At 43.1% G+C, this 7,554-nt stretch overlaps 1 long non-coding RNA gene across 1 annotated transcript; it reads right to left on the minus strand.

Moving 5' to 3' along the window:
- Positions 1–2,852: 2,852 nt before the first annotated feature.
- On the minus strand, positions 2,853–6,433 carry LOC122542864. The gene is made up of 3 exons (XR_006309877.1): positions 6,361–6,433; positions 3,078–3,210; positions 2,853–2,990 (listed from the first exon to the last, which is right to left on the minus strand). It is a non-coding gene; the product is annotated as an uncharacterized LOC122542864 (long non-coding RNA).
- Positions 6,434–7,554: the final 1,121 nt, after the last annotated feature.

A 7,554-nucleotide genomic window follows, 5' to 3' on the forward strand; every position in this document is an offset into this window, starting at 1 on the left:
AACTTGCTGCGTTTTGTTTTTAAAGATTCATATCTCTGATTTTTGCACCACTTATCCTAAATTCATATTCTCTGGTTGCTGGGCTTTAGGACAGTGGAGACAGCTAACTCCTGTCTACTCATTAAAATGCCTTCATAATTCTGAATGTGTTTATGAAATCACCTCAGCTGTAATGAAAACAACCCCAACTAAAATCCCTTGTCTCTGATGCTATTCTACCTCAGCAGCCTCTGCCCTGTTTCCAGGGTATCAGCACTGCTTGTGAGCTTGCCCCAAGGGCAAGTTTTCCATGTGAGCATAGATGGTGAATGCTGTTAGGTTGCTCCACTGGGTGGAGCATCACATTCCCCAACCACACATCTGCCTACATGATCACACTCTCCATTGAGAATGACTGACTGACAATTGGAAGCCCTGTCTGACCTCGCCTGTCTCTCACCAGTCCTTTGATGTGTTGATATCAATTGTATTTCTAATAATACTCTAGTTATGAGCTTACTTAGACTTATTATGACACTGATTGTTCCTGTGCTCTTTGGTTCCATTCTATACTCTACAGTCAGTTTTGCTATAATGTGGCAGTATTTGGTTCCATGTGATTGGATTGCCTGCTGTTCCACTCTTCAAACTGAAACCAGTTCACCTGAAGCACAATGGAAACTTGTGTTATCCATTAGTTAAATGTAAGAGCTAACTTGCATTGCTGTAGTATCCCTTACAATCTTAGGATATCTTGAAGCGCTGGCAATTGGCAGAGTACTTTTGAAATTCAGGTTCTGCTGCGCTTTAGGAATTATAGCAGCCAATTTGTACATGGCATGATCCCATAAGTAGCAATGTAAGCATCTGCTTCACTCATTCTGATTAAGAATTAAATGCTGTTCAGGGTGCTGGGGAGAGTACCCCCTGCTCATTGCATTAATGCAATTGGTTCTTTTTATGTCCATTTGAGAGGGCAGAAGGGACCTCAGTTTAATATAAGATAACAGGTGGTGCTCTCAACAATGTAGCCCTCCCTCAGTCCTGCTATGGAATGTCAGATGGGATTGTGCGCTTTGGTCTTCAGACCCAGAGGCAGAGTGTGCTGCTCCCTGAGGGAAGCACACTTATTGGTTTTCTGATCAGATGGAAGTGTGTTTGAATAAGAAAGGCAAAATGCAAGCAATTTGTGTAGTATCTTGAAAACAAAGCATTGGAAGGCATTATAAGACAAAAGTTGCTTCAAGCCATGAAAGTAGATATTAGGTCAAGTGACAACAAGCTTAATTAATGTGGTAGAAGTGTCCTAATGAGGTAGAACAAATAATGTGGAATTTAGGGCTCAGGCCACACTGAAGATGTGGTTACTATGATCGGTAAAATACTTTGAAGCGAGGCTATTCATGTGGCTAAAACTGGAGGAACAACTGGTGTAAAACCAGCCAGTTTACTTCTTTTCTCCCTCGCTATCCAAGGCCCCAGACACATCCTCTTGGTGAAGCAGTAATTTATCTGCACTTGGCTCAAATCTAATTTGCTGCATTCGCTGCTCAATGTGGTCTCTTCTGCACTGGGGAGACAAAACATAGACTGGGCAACTGCTTTGGAGAACGGCTAGATTGTGTCAGCAAAAATGACCCTGAGCTTCTGAATACTTGACACTTTGGTGCCACCACTGTATTCCCTGGCCAACATCTGTCTCTGGCTTGCTGCAGTGCTGCAGTAAAACTCTGTCAGCTGGAAGAACAGTACCTCATTTTCCATCGGGGATCCTGCAGCTTTCAGAGCTCACTATCAAGTTCAATCATTTTAGGGCCTGAGCACCTTTTTATGTCCTTCTCCCAAAACCCACACATCAGGCCTTGTCATCACATGAGCTGATGCTGCAAACCACCCATTGTCAGCTATTCTATTAGCAGCTATTGATTTTCCTAGGCTTAACCATTATCCATTCCTCTGCCATTCTCGCGCGCTCTCTCTGGTCTCTATTACCACCTACCATTTAAAACTCCCCCCAACCCCATCTTCAGCATTTTCTAGCTACAGTCAGTTCTGAAGAAGGGTCCCCTTGACCTAAAATGCTTTCTGTCCACAGATACTCCTAGACCTGCTGAGTTTCTCAAGCAATTTCTGTTTTTATCTCAGACAGCTGTGGGGCTGAAGGAAACTACATCCTGCTCCTGACCACTCAGCTCTGCTGGAATGTGTGTGTGCAAGCACCCATCTGTGGACCGGATACATACAGGCACAGTCTGCTGGCTTGAAATACACTGATATGTCCATTTTACTGTGGAGGACAGCACCAGGCAATCTGACTCGGGAAATTCACACATGGAGCCATGTGGGCGACCTTTAGTCCAGAGAGCTTTATCCATCCTGTACTGATCTGTCTTATTTTTCTCCTCAACCTGTCCTGTGACAGGACACTGGGAGTCCCAGCACCCCTGCCTAAACTCCCCTGTGATTCATCTAACCTGCTTCAGTTGCTACGAGAAATTACAACTGTGAAGAAAAACTGAGGCTCTTTCACAAACTGGAAATGAAGCAAAAAGGTTTGAAAGATTAAAGAACAAATTTTAAGAGAGCAAAGAGTAAATGATTTAACTGGTTAGTGAATTAGTAACTAGGAGGCACTGACTGAGGGTATCACGGCAGGAACAAAAAAAGGAAAGTCAGCTTTTTTTCAAAGAGACACATGGAACGTTTTAACACAGCTGCTAACATGTCAAAGTCCGAAACACGTTTTGAAATAGAATTGGGTAAATATTTGAAAAGAAGGAACAGAAAGAGGTACACAGAAAGGGAAGTGAGATGACATTAAAGCAGACAGGTTGAGTTGCTATTGGCACCAAGACCAAAAGGCCTTCCTGTGTTTAACTTTTAATCATTCTGCAATATGGTTACTTATTTCACAAAGTGGTACTCGCTTCTCTTTAAGGTAGAACACAAACCCGTTAAAGGTTTTGCTGCTGCAGGAGGAGGAAACCAGAGCCATTTTCTGACTTCAGTGACTTAAATAGAGAAAAGCAGCACAATTAATATTTTAAAGAGAAATTTGTGATTTCCTGAATGACTGATTGTGTTGTCTGGTGTGCTACCTGGACATACGATCCTGGGAGGCCCCAGTGGTCAGTTCCTGGTCTATGCTGAGAGGGTGGTTCATCAGCCTGGTTTCCTCTCCTTCACTGCAGTCCAGAGACCTTTCCCGGAATGTCTTGTGTGTCCAATGATCTGAATAGAGGACAGGATCAGATTATGCTGTACTACTCTCTCTGATGAATTAGACTGCTGATTCAAACACAATGTAAGTTCAATCTCAGACAGTGTGTGGCAGCCAGACCCACTAACAAATAGCAATGCCTTAGGAGAGATGGGGAAATGATTGGGGAGTGGGTGAGAGGCATAAAGGCACCATTTAGGAAAATAACACCATTTTTAAATTATAGACTAGGTACTGTCCCACTGCATGGAAGAAGCCATTATGAAATAGCAGGCTGGTGCTGTCTGCTCTTAATGAGTCAAATAATTAAACACTGATTCATCATTATTCTAATGTTGGATGACTCATGAGTGAATTACTAGAATTTGTCACTTTAATATTGCATGCATCTTTACATTGTGATGCACTTGAATAAAAATCCCCAGAGCTCCTTATCTGTGCAGCATCTCGCCAATATCGTAGCAGGAAATGTGAGACCGGTTCAAGTATAGGATTAAAACAGAAAAGATTAATGGGCTGTCTTCACTGGAAAAGACCACTTTTGGTCTTTAAAATTATGAAAGTGTTCAATAGGGTAGACATTGAGCAGATGTTTCCACTTGTGGGGAGTGCAAAACTAAGGGCTAAAAATGTAAGATGGTTCACAAATAAATCACATCATTTGCTGCCCATATGTAATCACCCGTTAGTAGAAGAAATTTGGTAGGCCATTTCAGGGGCAGTTAAGAGTCAACCACATTGATATGGGTCTGGAGTCCCACATTGGTCAGGATGACAAATTTCCTTCCTTGAATGTTTTTACAACAAATCTTGAAGTAATTTTTGTTACTCAAATAGAAATCTGGAGAACACGTGTTTGAATCCCGCAACTGCAGTTTGGGAAATTGAGTTAAGCCTTCTTTTGGGGACATGAATTGAAAAGGGAGGAAAGAAAGATGGTGGTGTAGGGAACCTGCTGTGATTTTATTGAATATTACAGCAGGTTTGAAGGTGTTTCTCTAACTCATGTTTTGATGAGAAATTCAGAAGATACTGTTTTGCCCAGAGAGTGGTGAGCAAACATTATCCCTGTGTTTGCTGTAAAAACCTTTAATTAATGGATAATCAGTCTTCGTTCAATTTAATTCACTCCACATAGTATCAAGAAATGGTTAGGGGCACTGGATACTGCAAAGACTTTGAGCCCTGACAACATTCCGGCTATAGGACTGTATGCTTATGCTCCAAAATCAAGTACAATTACAACACTGGCATTTACCCGGCAATGAGGAAAATTTTCCAGGTATGTCTTATACCCAAAAAAAAGGACAAATCCAACCTGGCCAATTAAAACCCACCAGTTTATTCTCGATCATCAGTAAAGTGATGGAAGATGTAATTAACAGTGCTATTAAACAGCACCTGCTCAGCAATAGCTTGCTCAGCTTGAGTTCCACCAGGGCCAGTCAGCTCCTGACCTCATTACAGCCTTGGTCCAAACATGGATAAAGAGCTGAATTCCAGAGGCGAGGGGAGAGTGACAGCCTTTGACATCAAGGTTGCATTCAACCAAATGTGGCATCAAGGAGCCCTAGCAAAACTGGGTATTGGAGCAAACCCTCTGCTGGTTATAGTCAAACCTGACACATAGGAAGATAGTTGTGGATTTTGGAGATCAGACATTCAGCTCCAAGACATCTCTGCAGAAGTTCCTCGGTGTCCTAGGCCCAACCATCTTCAGCTGCTTCATCAATAACCTTCTGTCTATCATCCGATCAGAAGTGGGAATATTTGCTCATGATTGCTAAATGTTCGGCAACATTTACAACTCCTCAAACACTGAAGAAATCCATGTTCAAATGCAACAAGATCTGGACAATATCCAGGCTTAGGCTGACAAGTGGCAAATAATCTCAAGTGCCAGATAATGACCATCTCTAATAAGAGACAATCCAACCACCATCCTTTGACATTCAATGGTATTACCATCACTGAATCCCCCATGATCAACATCCTGGGGTTACCATTGAAGAAACTGAACTGGGCTCACAATGTAAACAGTGGCCCCAAGAGCAGTTCAGAGGCTAGGAATACTACCTGACTCCCCAAAACGTTTGTCCACTATCGACAAGGCACAAGTCCAGGACTGTGATGGAATACTCCCCACTTGCCTGGATGGGTGCAGCTCCAACAACACTCAAGAAGCCTGACACCATCCAAGACGAAGCAGCCCGCTTAATTGGCACCACATCCACAAGCACTCCCTCCCTCCCTCCACCACCAAAGCTCAGCAGTAGTAGTGTGTACTATCTCCAGGATGCTCTGCAGAAATTCATTAAAGATCGCATGTTCTAAACCTATGGCCACTTCCATCTAGAAGGACAAGGGCAACAGACACACGGGAGCATCACCTCCTGCAAGTTCCCCTCGAAGTTCACCATCCTGACTTGGAAATAGGTTGCCTTTCTTTCACTGTCGCTTGGTCACAATCCTGGAATTCCCTCCCTATGGGCACTATGGGTCAACTTTTAGCATGTGGATTGCAGAGATTCAAGCTCATCACCAGTTTCTGAAGGGGCAGCTAGGAAGGGCACTAAGTGCTAGCCCAGGCAGCAACATCCATTTCTCTTTGATTAGATTAGATTTGAGTGAACATGAAAGAGAATCTCTCAACATCTTTTCTCAAAATAGGAGACTTAGCCTCAACTATCTGTTCATATGGATACCCTGGTATTTTTGGTAGAGTTCTTATACATCGGTTCTGCACCTTCTCCAGTGCCTCTATCTGTTTTTATAATATGGCAACCTGGACTATGGCAGTACTCTTAAGAGTAGTCAAACCCTTGTTCGACACAGATTTGGCATTATAACCCTACTTTTCAATTCTATCCCTCTAGAAATAAAGCATAGTATTTGGAATAGGCAAGAGAATTGGAATGCAGAGTTCTAGAGCTTGAATGAGGTGATGAAGATAGGAAGGGGTGAGAAAACATTTGAGCACAAGGATGAGAATTTTTAAATACTAGACATTGACAATAGAGGAAACAATGTAGGCTTCCAAGTGCCACGGGGTAATGGGGCAAACAAGACATACTGCAAGTCAAGGTGGATGGACTCAGGTTTAGAGAGGGTGGATGACAGGAAGTCAGTTTAGGAAAGTAAGAAAATAAATCAGTTTTTACCTAACATCTGTCCATTGTGGTTGTAGGTTAGTTACAGGAGCTCAGATCCCTGTTCCATGACTCTAAGAGGATCTGATTAACAGCACCAGTCCATTCAGCACTCAGCTAATTAAATGCAGTTGCCACAAGGAACCACTGGAGGAGCTTTAATAGCAATGTTAAAGGGACAGTCCACCATCTGGCAATCTGCCAAGCTTAAATAAGAAGACAATGAATGCTTCAAGACTGTATCCACCAACACAAGGTGACAAACCAAAATTCTCAGAATGGAGTTGGAAAAAGAGAAGGAAGTTCCTTCCATTAGATTGTAGCTCCTGAATGTCCTGATTTGTTGGCTCTCTGTAAAGGGTTGCAGTCTCTCCCACTCGTGTGGACATGGAGAAGATATTTTCACTAGTACGAGAGACTAGGACCCAAGGGCTCAGCCTCAGAGTGAAAAGACTACCCTTTAGAACTGAAAATGAGGAGAAATTTCTTCAGCCAGAGAGTGATGAATCTGTGGAACTCATTGCCATAAAAGGCTGGGAATTCCAAGTCGACAAATGTATCTGAGACAGGTTAGGTAAGTTCTTGATTAGGAAGGGGAATCAAATGTCACAGAGAGAAGGCAGAAAAATGGGCTTGACAAACATATCAGCCACAATTGAATGGGAGAGACAAAACAACTGCAGATAGAGTCATAGAGATGTACAGCACGGAAACAGACCCCTTGGTCCAACCCTTCCATGCCGACCAGATATCCCAATTCAATCTAGTCCCACTGCCAACACCTGGCCATATCCCTCCAAATCCTTCCTATTATTATACCCAACCAAATGCCTCTTCAATGTTGCAATTGTACTAACCTCCACCACTTCCTCTGCAGCTCATTCCATACACATCCCACCTTCTGCATGAAAACGTTGTCTCTTAGGTCTCTTTTATATCTTTCCCCTCTCACCCAAGACCTATGCCCTCTAGTTCTGGACTCCACCATCCCAGGGAAAAGACTTTGTCCAATTATCCTATCCATGCCCCTCATGATTTGTGAACCTCTATATGGTCACCCCTCAGCCTCAGACACTCCAGGGAAAACAGCCCCAGCCTATTCAGCATCTCCCGATAGCTCAAATCCTCCAACCCAGGCAACATCCTTGCAAATCTTCTCTGAACCCTCTCAAGTTTCACAACATCTTTCCGATGGGAAGGAGACCA

This window comes from Chiloscyllium plagiosum, chromosome 41 (assembly GCF_004010195.1).
Source record: "Chiloscyllium plagiosum isolate BGI_BamShark_2017 chromosome 41, ASM401019v2, whole genome shotgun sequence".
NCBI lineage: Eukaryota > Metazoa > Chordata > Chondrichthyes > Orectolobiformes > Hemiscylliidae > Chiloscyllium > Chiloscyllium plagiosum.